Source organism: Oryx dammah, unplaced genomic scaffold (assembly GCF_014754425.2).
Source record: "Oryx dammah isolate SB20612 unplaced genomic scaffold, SCBI_Odam_1.1 HiC_scaffold_22, whole genome shotgun sequence".
NCBI classification, from domain to species: Eukaryota; Metazoa; Chordata; class Mammalia; order Artiodactyla; family Bovidae; genus Oryx; species Oryx dammah.
The window spans coordinates 10,471,385-10,485,370 of NW_024070206.1; positions in this window are offsets into that span (position 1 = coordinate 10,471,385).

Sequence of the window (13,986 nt, forward strand, 5' to 3'; positions counted from 1 at the left end):
GACACATGTTTCTTCCAAAATACAAAGAGACCCATCAGTTACTATGGATATTTCTTAGTGGTAGGAAGCACCAGAAGCAGCAACTTGTCCTTCACTTTGAAAAGGATGTCCCGATACCCTCAGACCAAAGAAATTGCAGTGAGGTATGTGGGAGACAAAATAATGTTCTCTCAAAGATGCCCACATCCTAGTGCTCCAAACCTGTGACTATGTTCACACATAAAATGACTACGAGTGTGATTAAGAAATTTGAGATAATCATACTGTATTATCCTGGTAGATGCAACATAATCACAGGATTCTTAAAGAGAGAGATAGAGGGTTGAAGTCAGAGTCGATGATGTGATAATGGAAGCAAAGGTCAGAGAGAGATGGAGGAAAGAAGTTCAAAGATGCTGTGGCTTTGATCCTGGAGAAAAGGGGCAATAATTGCAGGTAGTTTTCCAAAGCCAGGGGCTTCCCTTGTGGTTCCCTGATAGCTCAGTTGGTAAAGAATCCGTCTGCACTGCAGGCAACCTCAGTTCAAGTCCTGGGTTGGGATGATCCTCTGGAGACGGGATAGGCTACCCACTCCATTATTCCAGGGCTTCTCTTGTGGCTCAGCTGGTAAACAATCTGCCTGCAGTGCAGGAGACCGGGGTTCAATCCCTGGGTTGGGAAGATTTCCTGGAGAAGGGAAAGGCTACCCACACCAGCATTCTGGCCTGGAGAATTCCATATAGTCTATGGGGTTGCCAAGAGTAGGACATGACTGAGTGACTTTCACTTTTCCTTTGCTGGAAAAGGCAAAGAAACAGATGCTCCTCTGGAGTATTTGAAAGGAACACAGTCCTCTCAGCACTTTGATTCCATGACTTCTGACTTCCAGAGCAATGAGACAGCAAATTTGTTTTGCTTTTAGTCCCCTAAGTTTGTGGAAATGTGTTACCATGGTGACAAGAAACTAGTAATAGTTGACAAGGAATCTGGGGGATTACCTTCCACTTCCTCAATGTCTAAATCAGCGAAGTATAGATTTTGTTATTCCCTGCTCATCAGATCAATGTATTACAATATAATCGATGTAAAAGGAAGTGTGATGCCCAGTGGACTGGAATTGAGGCAAGTCCTTATCAGCAAGATTATGGCAGAATTTGAGAGTTGACAGAACTCTGAGTTACTATAAAACAATAAAGGTGTATTGCTAATTCTTCCAGTTGAAAGAAAACTACTCCTGATGGTACTTGAGTGAAACAGCATTTGCCAGATAAAGAGCTGCATACCAGATGACATGGGATGGGTCCGTTTGCCATAGCAATGAAACCATCCCTAGATGCCTAGACCAGCCTAGACCAGCAGGTGCACTGGGCTCACCGTCTAAGTTTACAATGGCCTCCTGTCCTTCTTCAATATCATCAGTTTTCATCACAGGCCAGAAAACACTAACTGCGTTATAACAAAGACCTACTGTATTGCACAGGGAACTATACTCAATATTTTTAAATTGTGTGTGTGTGTGTGTGTGTGAGGGCTCATGTGCTTGTAGCTAGTTGCTCAGTTACGTCTGACTTTTTGTGACCCTTTGGACTGCAACCCTCCAGGCTTCTTTTTCCACGTTTTTTTTCAGGCAGGAAAACTGGAGTGGGTTGCCACATCCAGGTGGCATCCTCCCCACCCTAGGATCGAACCTGTGTCCCTTGTGTCTCCTGCATTGCAGGTGGAATCTTTACCCGCTGAGCCATCAGGGAAGCCATATATTATATATATTTATTCACTGTGCTGTACATCCGAAATTTACACAACATGGTAAATCAACTACACTTCAATTTCTAAAAATGTTGTGTTAGGAATCACCACTCCTACATCCCTCAATCTCAGGTCCTTGATGGTGACAGTAATTCTGCAGTTCTCTTTCGAATGTGGCATTGCTATTATTAATAAACTATTTCCCTAGGGAGAGGGAGTTTTAGTGCCCTCTGCTTGACCATTGCTACCTGCAGTAGTTTTCCACTGCTGCCTAACAATGACCACACATTTATTGGCTTAAGACAACACTCACTGAATAGCTCATATTTCTGAGGTCAGAAGTCTGGCACAAGGTGGGCGGCTTCTCTGCTCAGGCTGGAATCAAGGTGTTGACCATCTGCTTTCTCATGTTGAGTTCAAGATTCTCTTCCAAGCTTATTCCTGTTTCTGGCAGGAATTCAGAGAAGAGCTACCAGAGAACTCTTAAAAGTATATTCTCCTCGCAACTGTTTGTTATTACAGCCTTGGTGAAGGAATTGTCTTATGGATCCTCTTGGGAAACACTGTTAGAGGGTAGATGAGCAGATCTTACTGGAGAAATGTACGCCAGCATTAAGATCTCTCTAAGATTTTGGATTTCTTTCTCTACAATATACCAAGGACGTTCTGGCATTTCCACTTGATTTCATTTTCAGTTTGGCATTTCAATCCCATAGGAGATTTGGGGGTACAGTTTAAAACAACCAAGCAGGCTTTTAGAGAGATACGCAGTGGCTCAAAATAACTTGCTGAACCCAGAATTACTGCTTAGTAAGCCAAATCAACAAATCCATCCAAACCTAACATCCTATTCCTTCCACATTCCCCCAACACACTTGGAACGCATTCCTAATTCTCTCTCCCCAGGTTACTTGTCAGGATATACTGGCCAAACCTTGCCATTCTTCTTTATATTGCATGTCCTCACGGGTCTCACTTTGTGCTTTATCCTCTTAGGCATCGTCTGGACTTGCATTTGGCTATAGGTCTAGAAGCAATGAAGGCTTAAGTATTGGGCCTTGTCATGGAACAATAGTCCCCTGCAAGGAACATATCTTTGGGGTCCATTTCAGGTACTTCAGGTAAGGGGACACTAACCTATTCTGACAGGAAGAGAAGACAGAAAGGCTGCTTCCACTGTAAAAAAGGCTCAGGAAAATTTAGGGGTTCAACATCTCCAGATTTATTGGAATCTGCACATGTGAATCCAGTTTCCAGGATACCATTCTTCCAAACAAATGCCTTAACTTTAACCTAAGAGACTCTGTGATACTGGCAATTCCACTGTGCTATAATTCAGCCCCATGCAGGTTTAGACCTGGGATTAAATACTCAGAAAGCTCAGTCATAAGGCTATAGGAGATAAGGGTTTCTTTCAGGGCCATCTATATTCCTGGTTTCTTCCCAGACATTGAACCGGACATTTAAAAGCCCTGAGCTGATAATATTCTTCCCCTAAGTTCTCTCCCACACTTAAAAGCAACTCCTCATTGTTTAGCTGCTAAGTCTTGTCCGACACTTTGCGACCTCATGGACTGCAGCATGCCAGGGTTCCCTGTCCTTCACTACCTGCCAGAATTTGCTCAAATTCATGTCTGTTGAGTCAGTGATGCTATCTAACCATCTCATCCTCTGTCACCCTCTTCTTTTTTGGCCTTCAAACTTTCCTAGCATCAGAGTCTTTTTCAATGAACCAGCTCTTTGCATCAGGTGAGCGAAGTACTGGAGTTTCAACTTCAGGATCAGCCCTTCCAATGAATATTCAGGGGTGACTTCCTATAGGATTGACTGATTTGATCTCAAGGCTCTCAAGAGTCTTCTAACTAAGCCCATTATCACCCTTACTTTCACTTAAGTTAGTTTTTCCATGCCAGACTCCTGGTCACTCAAAGGCTTGCTCTACAGGCAGCTGATTATCATGAGTTGCTGGAAGAAGGAGGTGCATTATCAGAGGAGTGACACGTGTTGGCTTCCCCAGCTAACTCAACACCGGCCTTCAGAGCAGAGGCGTGGCTGCTGCTTCACTTCTACCTCACAAATCTCGTGTCTATTTCTCTTTTTCCTAACCTGGAACCACATGAAGAAGAAAATTGGTGGAAATTCAGTTCCCACTCAGCCATGATGACAAAACCACTACTTAAAGCCCCTTCCTGTGCCCTCTAGTGAGCTACCTCTTCAAGATAAGAAGTTGAAGGACCCCTTAGCACTGGAGAAGATAATTCTGAGTAAAATGTGGTTGACAGACATTAAGAATAGAAGATGCACTCTAACACAATGTTTTCTTGGGGAGGACAAAGAAGAAACACTGGCAACTTTCTCGCTTACTCAGTCTAACACAACATGAAACAATAAGAGCATTTACTGTAAGCCAAAGAACTGTAAGCCACATTGCAGGTTTGGGAAAGCTGTAGTTTTCTGAAAATTCTCCCTTTTTAGTTCTCTTTCCAGCTGTTGTCCTTGGATTCCCAATACCGTCTCCATAGAATTAACATCTATTACTTTATGAATGGACAGTTATGTGTCCATCTGACCATTTGCCGTCCTCAGCCTTCCACTGCATTCCATCTGACAGATCTCAGTAGATCTATTTTACTTTCATCTTGTCATTTTCCTGCTCAAAATTAGTTAGGAATAACCCACTCTCCGATCTCCATTCCCCAACTACAGGAAAATGTCCTCACTCCATGCAGGAGTCTTTTCCATTTTTGTTCCATAACCACACTATATTAAAAAATAAAAAATCATCACTTTGATTAAGCGGCAAAGAGGTGATCTAGCTAGCAGCAGTGAGGACTCCACAAAAGACAGAATTGTGGCCCTGCAGGAAGGGTCTGACTAGTTCCATGAGTCAAGCAGCATGCAGGTCAGTTCTGCAGTTGTTGCTCACACCACAAGTGATCCAGTGTATTGTATAAGTTCAAGCAGGTCAGGATTTGTGTCCATAGAAGTTCACTAATGCAGAAAAAGAGTGAAGGAAGAAAAAACAGCTCTCAAATGGCAAAGTCCAAAGTTCAGGAGGTCAGCTTGTCAACGATAATTAAACTGGAGTGCAGACACTGAGCCAAACCCAGAGAATAGAGCCAAAGCTTATTTTTCTCCTCTACACTTGGCTCAGACCAAGGGAGGGTCGCCAGTCCTGCTGCTGCTCCTAAGTCGCTTCAGTCGTGTCCAACTCTGTGCAACTCCATAGCCGGCAGCCCACCAGGCTCCCCCATCCCTGGGATTCTCCAGGCAAGAGCCAGCCCTGCTTACACAATTACCAAAGCTGGAACCAAGTTCAGGATATGAAGTCTCTCTGCTAATTGGTCAAGGGGCACAACCAGGTTGACCATGGGTCTCAGTTTGCATGGGGCAGTCACATCCCCATTTGGAAAATAAATTGCAGACTGGCCCCATTTGGAAAATAAATTACATTCTCATTTTATACTTAGATAATATCTTGGCTCCCTCAAGACTGAACTAGTTTTGCACATCCTACTTACAAACTTTGACTTACATGAACTTGAACTTCCCTTCCTAATTGTCTTTATCTTCCCTGGTGATTAATATCTTTCATGTTCCAACTTACATCCAGCCCCTTAATAACATTCTGTAATGCTGCTAATCTGGCTTCTATTCCAGGCTTTGTTGCCAGTTGCATGACCTTATGTAAGCTACTTAACCTATCTGTGTATCAGTTTTCTGATCTTTCAATTTGACATAACAGGTATCTACAACATTTATTGTAAACATTAAAATCGGTTAATATATGAAAAGAGTTCAGATTAGTGCTCTGAAACCTAACATATGTTAAATAAATATCTGTTAACTTTATCAGTAGCAGTAGCATGGGCGCTCTCTCCCTTTATCTGAATTCATATAGCATTCTTATTTGGCACTTGACTTGTTAGTTAAATATTTGTGGTTATTTTGTTTTCCAACTTAATTCTAACTACAGGGACTATGTCTTATTTGGTATTCTCCAAGAACCCACCACAATACCTTGTAAAGAGTAAGAGCTCAGTAAATAAAGATGGTTTACTTTAAGAGAATCTTTCAAAAATAATTTGCCATTGTTAAACAGGGCCCATGAAGAAAGCAGGAACTTTATTTCCTGTGTAGGACTGCACCTCAGAGCCTCCATCTTGAGAATAAATTCTGTACAGATTGGAACAAGGGGTGCAGATGTGAAAGAGATTCGAGGGCCTTGAACCAAATCCTAAGAAATCAGAAGACAGCAGGTGATTTTTGCTTTCTCAATAAAACATTTAAATAAAAGTTGTTTCACTGATCTTTGTCCATTTCTCTTAAATTTGGTTTATCTCTTTGGACAATTAAATGTTTTATCTGGCAGTTTCTAGATAATAAAAATTAGTAACTTCATTCAGTGTATGGGCCATTGGGACTAATTGGGCTCCCCTGGTGGCGCAGATGGTAAAGAATCCACCCGCAATGCAGGAGACCTGGGTTCGATCCCTGGGTGGGGAAGATCCCCTGGAGAAAGGAATGGCTACACACTCCAGAATTCTTGCCTAGAGAATTCCATGAACAAAAAAGCCTGGTGAATTACAGTCCACGGGGTTGCAAAGAGTCAGACACAGTTGTACAACTAACACTTTCACTTTCATTCAATGTGCAGAAACTGGTACCATTCTTAGCACTTAGGACAGTCAGAAGATAAGGATTAAAAACAAACAATAATATTTCTGTCTTACGAGACCTACAATCTAAAGGAAATAATTTTAAAATGCAGCTGACACATCTAAATTTGAGTAATAAAACTATAAAAATATGGATGCAAAAATAGGAGTCAAAGTAAACACAGTTATTGCTCTAGGGACACAGTGGATAAAAGAAAAAGTTAGTATTCTTATTTTCTGCAATATCCAATTTACTTCTCATTGCATACCTATTCCATAATCATTTTTTTCTATTTTGAATCAAAGTACAAACTTATCAAAAACAAAAACTAGATATTTTCCCTTTCATTTCCAAAGAGAAGAGCAAACCTTAGTCAATCAGCATTAGAAGTTAGTTTAAAAATCACCACACTGAGGATAAAGTCAGGATTCTTCACAGTGTTTTTAAATATTACTGTTAAAAATCATCACTTAGTGCAACTTTCCCTGTGCTTGAAAAAAAGGGGAGAACAAGTGTTGTTTCCTCAGATGAAGAGAGACTGATTGTTTTTATATTTCTTCAGTTAATAAGAAATGAAGCTATCATCACTTGAGTCAACACTACAAGTTGGATGTAAATCCAAATTTGACTTCCAGTAACACATATATGACAAGTTAACCTATTCCTTATAATACCTAGGAAAATAAGCATCATAGTCTCAAAGTTAAAGGTTATATAACCATGTATCGCTGTAGTTAAAATAGAATCTAGAGAACTTCCGTGAGGAGGAGGCTGTTTAAATCCACATTATGTCACTTTTCTTCCTCATGAAACACTGATAAAACCACAGTAAAGAGATAGATGTTTAAGACACAAACTCCTAAAAAGCTAAATTCTAGGCCAGTGATGAAAGAGCCAGTCAACAATCAATCTGATTTATTTCCTCCAGAAATGGTGATACCCATCACATCTAAAGGTTAGTGGGGAGTTAAAGGGGGTTTACAGAGCAGTTACATCATTAGATCCCTTCATCAGTGGGGAATTATCTCTCTCAACACCAACAGAATACCAGATATTTAACTTCTGAAGAAGCTAAACACAGGGGCTCTGGACAGATCATTGCAGACCCCAACTGAGAGACTGTAATAAAAATGGGATATGAGAAGGGAGAAAGATTAAGCAAATTATTCACACCTACATTTCAAAACCTGCATTTAGAATATGAGTCAAGGCTGATCTTGAAAAAAAAAAAAAAAAAGGTATTTACTTCAGAAGTTTCTTCCAAAGATTTTAAAACCAGTGCATAAAACTAGCCACCAATATCACAGTTTAAAGGTAGAAATTAGAAGGTAATTTTATACAAGCTACAAGTTCAGATTATTTGTAACATCAGTGGTAGCAAAGGACTCAATGGCAGGTCTCTCCAGCTTCCCCCATTACCTCTTCCAGGTGCAACAAACACCCACACACACACTCAGATGCCAAAGGTAAAAAAGCTGAGTGGTGGGGAAAAAAGATCCTACAATGAAGGAAAAAATCATTTCCAAAAGTATACATGATATTAACAAAAACAGAAATGTTCCTAACTGAAATATAAAGACTGAATGAGGTTAGGAATTTTAAATATATATTTCAAATAATTTAATTATGCTATGCATCCTATGGCCAAAATTGAAAAGAATTAGAAATTAATAATAAAAGAAAATTGGAAAAATTCATAAATATGTGCATATGAAATAATATACTCCTAAATAGATAAAGATGTAACAAAGCAAATTAGAAAATACTTGGAAATAAATAAAATAAAACTCAACAAACCAAAACATAATGGAATGTAACTAAAGGAATATTGGAGGGAAATATATAGCTCTAAATGCCTAAATTTATTTATGTTTTAAAATTATTAGTTTCAGGCTTAAGAGATAGTGACTCAGCATTTTTAGATATTATGAAATTATCATCTCAGTAGGAACAGTTACCATCCACTGACATTTGGATGTCAGTTGTCATAATGTTACTGTAACTTTATATTCCCAGTGACTTACTTATTGTAATAGCTGGAAGTCTGTACCTCTTAATCTACTTCACTTATTTCGTCCATCTTTCCATCTCTCTGGAAACCACCAGTTGTCCTCTGTATCTATGAGTCTGTTTTGTTTCTTCACGTGTGTTGTTTTGTAGATTTCACATACAAGTAAAATCACACAGTATTGATTTTATCTGACTTATTTCACTTAACATAATACCCTCCAGATCTGTCCATGTTGCTGTAAATGACAAGATGCTGTCATTTTTATGGCTGAGTAATATTCCACTATATATATGGCATACCTTCTTTATCCATTCATTGACCAATGGATGTGCACTCAAACTTCAAACTACCATAAAGCTACAGCAATCAAATGTGCCAGTATGACCCTGGCACAAAAACAGACACACAGATCAGCAGAACATAATAGAGAGCCCCAAAACAAACCCATAGTCATATGGTTATTTAATCTACAATAAAGGAGGCAGGAATAGTCAATATGCAAATCACAGTCTCTTAAAGGGTTCTGGGAAAACTGGTCAGCTATGTGAAAAAGCATGAAAGTGCTACTTTCTTACGTCATACACAAAATTAAACTCAAAACAGATTTAGGACACGAATGTAAGATCTGAAACATCAAAAATCTTGGGGAAAAAAATAGGCAGTAACTTCTTTGACATCAGCCTTAGCAATAATTTCTTTTTCTTTTTTTTTGATCTGTCACCTCAGAGAAAGCAATAAAAGCAAAATATACAAATGAGAATACATCAAACTAAAACTCTTTTGCACAGCAAAGGAAATTACCAACAAAATTAAGAGGAAGCCTACTGAATGCAATGAAATACTTACAAAAACCATGCCTGACAAGAAGAACAGGGGAGCCTGGCGGGCTGCAGTCCACAGGGACGCAAACAGTCAGACACAACTCAGCAGCTGAACAACAGTACCTGACCAGGGATTGATATCCAAAATATATAAAGAATTCATATACTGAATATAAAAAAATAACCTAATTTAAAAATGGACAGAGGACTTGAAATAGATACTTTTCAAAAAAAAAAAAAGCATACAGATAGCCAACAGGCACAGGAAAAGGTACTCAATATCACAGATTATCAGGAGAATGCAAATCAAAACCAGAATGAGCTATCACTTTACACTTGTCAGAATAGCTGTTGTCAAAGAGATAAGAACAAAGTTTGGTGAAAATGTGGAGAAAAGGGAACCCTTGTACATTGTTGGTAGGTAAATTGGTATAGCTGCTGTGGAAAACAGTATGGAGGTTCTTTAAATTTTTTTTTTTAACAACTGAAAATAGAACTACCATATGATCCAGCAATTCCAATTCGGAATATTTATCTGAAGAAAATGAAAACCCTGATTTGAAAAGATACATGCACCCCTATGTTCATTACAGCACTATTCAGAATAGCCAAGATGTGGGGGTTGCTGTTTTCTTAAGAGCTCATCCTTTAGTGCTTCTCATCGAAGAACCTAAGCATCACTGTAGAAGAATACTTTTATACAATTCTTCAAATTATATTGGCTTAGCCTTGAACTTACTGGTTCTTTTCCACCAAAAGAACGCTGAGGAAGAGAGGGAGGGGGTGACGATCCCAAGTGGAAAATAACTTCCGGTAGCCCATCTGAAGGGGGGAGTTTGCTCTGTACTCAAGAGTCATACGGTGGCATGGAGAAGAAAGGAAGCTACTGATGTGAGACCTCTTCGCGCTTCCGATGCTTCCTACCCACCGTGTCAGTTTCTTAAAGTGCCACCCTGGACAGAAAAGGGCAGATGTATCGTTCACTTTAATTAGTGGTGCTTTGAAAATAATCCCCTTCCATGGAGCCAGTAGGGTTCAACATTTCTTATACCTGGCTGGACTTATTAATTCAGACTGCAGAATTCAGGAACAATAGTAACATATGGGCTCAGTAAGGGATCTGCTCCAGTTATATAAGAGGACAATGTTTTGTGTTTTGTATTGTTTGGGTAAAGTTGACCCACTGAAGAGATGCTGAAGAGCACAGAACTTTAATATACAGTCAGGGAAATTTACATCTCTCCTAAAAATTGGGGATTATTTCATCTGCATATTTATGATTGATTGTTTCCAAAAAGATGGAAGAATCTTTTCCCCAGATTTTGCATCATCTTTGCAAACTAGGTACATGGTGAGTCCCCTGAGAGCTGTAACTCTGCACTACACTTAATACCCAAACAGCTGGAAGGAAACTTAAAGGTCAGCTACTCTGATTACTCATATAATATATAATAACTATACAGCATTCCTGACACACAGCCATAACTCTGCTTAAAAACATTCATGAACAAGAAACTTACTACCTCAAAAAGCCATTCAGCATCTTTTCATGTCCATCCTGGCCATCTGCATGTTCAGTGGAATCTAAAATATGGCACAAATGGACCTATCTACAAAACAGAAACAGACTCAGACACAGACTCAGACATTGTGGTTGGCAGGTGGGAGGGGGCATGGGGAGGGGTGGACTGGGAGTTTGGGGTTGGTAGATACAAACTATTACATTTAGAACCAGTAAACAAGTGCTAATGTATGGCACAGAGAACTATGTTCAACATCCTATGATAAACCGTAATGGAAAAGAATATTTTAAAAGAATGTATCTATGTGTATAACTGAGTCATTCTTCTGCAGAGCAGAGATTGGCACAACACTGTAAATCAACTATACTTCAACAAATTTTTTAAAAAGCCATTCAGACCATGTTTGGGCATTCCAAAGGTTAAAACAGTCTTTGCAGACTTTCTTGGCTTAATACCCATAATACCAAAGGCAGTACTTCTAAGGAAAAGATAGCTAAATGTGACTACATTTTAAAAAAATAATAAAGTAAACAAAAATATCCCTATGGATAGGTTAGACTCTGCTACAGTAAGAAAACAAACAAACAGAAAAAACCCCAAATCTTAGCAATTCAGTGCAACAAAGGTTTATTTTGTTTACACATCACGTGGTGAGTAGGAGGTGCCACCCATTTTTGTCACTTGGGGACACAGGTAGACACTGTCCCCATCTCTGCCATGATCACATGCTCTCACAATCAGTGCAGAAGAGGAAGTTACACACTCACCCACAGGGAACACAGTCCTGGGCTCACATTCAGACACAGCCGAGGGTCTGAGCGAGAGCACGTGGCACAACCACCTGCCCTCTTTAAAGCAAGTGTATGTGCGCTCAGCCGCTCAGTCACATCTGACTCTGCAACCCCGTGGATGGTAGCCCATCAGGCTCCTCTATCCATGGGATTTTCCAGACAAGCGTAATGCGGTGGGTTGCCATTTCCTCTGCCAGGGGATCTTCCTGACCCAGAGATCGGACCCAGGTCTCCAGAGTCTCCCGCACTGGCAGTCAGGTTCTCTACCACTAGCACCTCCTGGAAAGCTCCAAAGCGAGTCATATAACCGAGCTTAATTTCAGAGAGGGTAGGAAAGAGAGCTCAAAATTTAGGGGAGCAAAACTTGACCATTACTTTTCTGGGTTAAAAAGCAAAATATTACAGATACCATTAAATGATATGGGACAAACTAGGTAAAATTACTCAAAATACACACATCAAAAAGATACACTATCTTTTATGTATGGTAAACTCTTAGAACTCAGTAAAAAAGAAAAAGAGCATTAATTACCTCCAATATACATATTAATAAAAGGCCTGAAAAGAGAGGACTGTAAAGGATAGAGATAATATTTTAACAGATATGGCCAAATACTTAATCTCATTGGTAATGAAACACTGATACAGTACTTGTAAAAATACAAGCCAGTACTCATGGAATAATTATACTGTGTCAGGCACTGTACTTAAAATTTATATACATTATCTGAATGTTTCCCCAATTTCGCTACAAGATGAGTATCTTTTATTCATCCACCTTAGAGATGAGGCTGAATATATTAAATAAACTTCTTGGGGTCATTCAGCTTGCAATCATGGAGCTGGGTTTCAAATCCAGGTGTGTCTGCACTTCTAAGCCATATTTAAATATGAGTGAAAATTATAATATAAATGAAAATCATAATTATCACTCATTTTTTTAGAGTTACAATGCCAGCATTGAAAAAGGAGTGAAATCTGATGGATAGTGCAGGTACAGAATCTTAAAATCTTCCTAGAGAGGATTTAAATTATATTTTTAAAAAATTTCCCTGTACACTGTCTGATTCATCAATTCTACTTGTAGTAATCAAATAGAATACTTAGAATAAAAGGAAATAATCAAAGTTGGGAACAAAGACACACTGTTTGAGGGCCAATTCTGTAAGCAAGAGCGCAGAACGTGCCTGTCCTCAGGCACATTCAGTCCTGCAGTAATCATGAAAATCTGAAAGTCACTCTCTTCATTGAGGAAAAGCTCAGGCATGTGAAGTACCCACTATACCACATCTGTTGCCATCTATTGAGTCCAAACTAGATTCCCTGTACAAAAAATCTAAGACGCCCATGTGGTTTTCTTTGTTTTGTTCTGACTCTCTTGTCAGTTCCACTATGTAAAGGTTTCATCACTGCCCAGATACTACCAACATTTACTGAGCACACTGTGTAAGGTACTAGGGAAAACTAGATAAACAGATGACCCATAGCTCCTTTTTTCAAAGGGGTTACCTAGTGGAGGTAATCTCCACACAATCTGGTAAAACACTTTGATATTATATGTTAGCCAGGACACAAAGAGACAGGAAAGGCAGCTACCCCATCATCAAAGAGGCAAGGAAGACTTCCTGGAGGAAGTGAAAGCCGCTCAGTTGTGTCCGACTCTTTGCAACCCCATGGACTATACAGTCCATGGAATTCTCCAGGCCAGAATACTGGAGTGGGTAGCCTTTCTCTTCCCCGGGGGATCTTCCCAATCCAGGCATCGAACCCAGGTCTCCCCCATTACAGGTGGATTCTCTACCAGGTGAGCCACCCAAGAACACTGGAGTGGGTAGCTTATCCCTTCTCCAGGGGATCTTCCAGGCTCAGGAATCGAACCGGGGTCTCCTGCATTACAAGTGGATTCTTTAGAGGGTAACAATTAATTTGAGGTAATTTAATTGCGATACGTTTGAGTTAGCCAGGTGAGAAAAGTCAAGTCATCCTGTCCAGGGAAGCAGGATAAACAAAGCCATACAGGCATGAAATAGCATCTCAGGGGTTCACTGTGTCAAACTTTTGTGGTCTCATCTGTGGGACTGACTTTGGAACTTCTGGTGCAAACTTTGGAGGAGAAAGAAAATAGGAAAACTTGTACCTTGTTATCTGTAGCCTGTAAGACTGTCATTCAGTGAAAGATAATAAAATTCTGTCTCATGACTATTTTTTTTCCCTTTTCACCGCTCGCCTTAAATTCAATACAACACCACGCATATTGATTTGGGATTTGAACGTGCTATATATTTAAAGGAAAAGGCAGGCAGAAAATGTGAGGTGATAAATCAAAAGCTACCAGAACCTTGTGTGGTATGCACTTAATGGGCAAAAACAGGAGTTCCCTTTCAAATGTGAATGTTGTTTACTGATATGATGAATGGGCTTTAAGTTCCATTCCTCTGAGCATTCTTTTTATTATT